We start from the raw sequence: 2,190 nt of genomic DNA, 5'->3' as shown, positions 1-2,190 counted from the left end.
ATAAGCTTACAAAGCGGAGACCCAGAATGAGGGGAACCCATCCCTTATATAGGAAACAGTCCTCGCTTCGGACGTGTCACTCTTGGATTGGTCCGCTGCCCATCAACCCAGATGACGCCTCGGGAGTAGGCAGGGACGCAGCAGTGGAAAGTTACCAGGCACATGCGCATTATCTTGTTCACCAGGTGGTGAGGCCGGATGCCAGCGCCATCTTGTAATGGAGTATGTGGTTGCGGCCCTCCACATGTCTTAAGGACTGATGTGTAGATACTCCGTGATTAAGAAAGCTGCAGAATCCTATGTCTATAGTCTGCCCTACCCCACCTCCGAACGTTGTTGACCCATTGTTGTCAATAAACTAAAAACGTATGGAATAAATGAATGAAGATTTTACCTATGTGGACAAAAAAATACAACTTGAAGAGCATTGTTGCCAGAATAGAGGTCAGAACAAAATGTCTGAGCAGTGCTGCATAATGGTAACTGTATACACATGGCCAATTTACCAGTGCATTGCCTTTATCTGAATTAGTTTTATATACTCTCTAATCTTTGATACTCTCTGATTTTATGTGATATGAAAAATTGAATATTATTAAAATCATTTTGCAAATCAAATACTTGAGGCACAGAAAGGTGGAGAAATGCTCAAGTTCAAATAACTGAAGGATTGGAATTTAGTCTTCTATTCATTTCCCTCTTAATTATTACATGGGAATTTGGGGAAAGTGAAGATGAAAAAAACAGTGAGATGAATGTGCTGGGAGAGTGAAGGTCAAGGTAATATTTAAAATGTGATAAACATAATCATAGAGAGACAGCTTTATACTGTCAAGTGAAGTGTGTGTTGGTAATGGGTACAATGGGCAATGTAATTAGTTGAAATGGATAAGCGTGTTTCAGGTGTCTTTTAGAAAAGCAGGCTTAGAGGAAGCATTACAGATATGGCTCTGTCTGTGAACAAGTGGCTCGTGACAAAGGTCACGACTGATCTCTGATAACGCAGGCATTTATGAAGGAACAGTGCAGGCAGCTGCAGTTAACAGTCCACGCAGAAGCAACACACTTCTGATCAGAAACTTTTGTGGGTTCCACGTGAAGGGATGTCCTTTTTCGAAGAGAACAGTTCTTTTAACTATCTTTTCTCACACCCCCTTTTTTTTTTAAATTTCCTTCTTCAGAACCCTCCCTCCCGCCAATGGGATCACTACTCTTACCTGTGATGAGCCACTAGTAAATAAAATGTGTCAGGAGGATGCGAAACACGATGTGGGTCACTTTTTGCCTGCCCCTTACAACCATTTGCACACTTGCCAGAGCTGTGAACCTAGGGATTATGAACTCATGGGCGGGAAGATTCTAGTTGAGAAAAGAAACATACTACACCAGGCCTACCTTGACTAGATTGAGAATATCACTTATAATGACTTCACTTTGTTATTAACGCTTTATCAATGCATGTCAGCCTCAAGACATCTAGAATATAACGTACTTTCTTCATGTAAGTCTTCTGACCCAAGAAATGTGCCCCTCAAAACTGTGTCGTGGTTTCGTGTAAAGGTCCCCTGTTCAGCTAAGTGGAGAAATAATGTTACAAGTTTCTAGAACAAATATTGTTCAATCCTACTTCTCAATGTAAGTTCTACATATACCCTTTGATTCTTAAAAACCATTGAAGTGCTTGCTTTGGCAGCACTTATACAAAAATCGGAATGATACAGAGAAGATTAGCGTGGCCCTTGCATAAGAATGACACGCAAATAACAAATAGAGTCTTCAATATTTAATAAAACAAAAACAAAAAGAAAACACTGAAAATACAAAAATCTGCATAGACACATTTCACTTATATAATAACTTTTAAAAATTGCTAATGTATTTCAGAACAAAAATAGGAATAAGGTGAAATTCATTGATCTACATTTGGACAAGTATATTTATGATTTGGATTAGTAAAAAGTGGGCCTGTATAGGTCTGTTGTGATAAGCAATGTTTTCTTTAAATATGTGAAAAAATTTTAACTTCACACTGATTTTAAGATGGAGCAAGCACCTTGGAAACCCTTTAAATTGATCCCAGAGCTTCATGGAGGATGCTTTGAGAATAAATAGGAATGTGTTTATATGTACAACATTCAAGGGTCTCATAGTTTGAGTTTTGTAGTATTTTTAGATACTATACTTGAAACT

The 2,190-nt window shown here is 38.4% G+C and overlaps 1 non-coding gene across 1 annotated transcript; it reads left to right on the top strand.

Annotated features, from left to right (window-relative positions):
- Positions 1 to 1,677: 1,677 nt before the first annotated feature.
- On the top strand, positions 1,678 to 1,785 carry LOC125397959 (U6 spliceosomal RNA). Its single transcript, XR_007231246.1, has one exon. It is a non-coding gene; the product is annotated as a U6 spliceosomal RNA (small nuclear RNA).
- The last annotated feature ends 405 nt before the right edge of the window (positions 1,786 to 2,190 follow it).

The sequence above is a fragment of the Myodes glareolus genome, chromosome 18 (assembly GCF_982192425.1).
Source record: "Myodes glareolus chromosome 18, mMyoGla1.1, whole genome shotgun sequence".
Classification (NCBI taxonomy): domain Eukaryota; kingdom Metazoa; phylum Chordata; class Mammalia; order Rodentia; family Cricetidae; genus Myodes; species Myodes glareolus.
The sequence above is the reverse complement of the archived record's forward strand: the minus strand, read 5'-3'. Positions and strand labels throughout refer to the sequence as shown.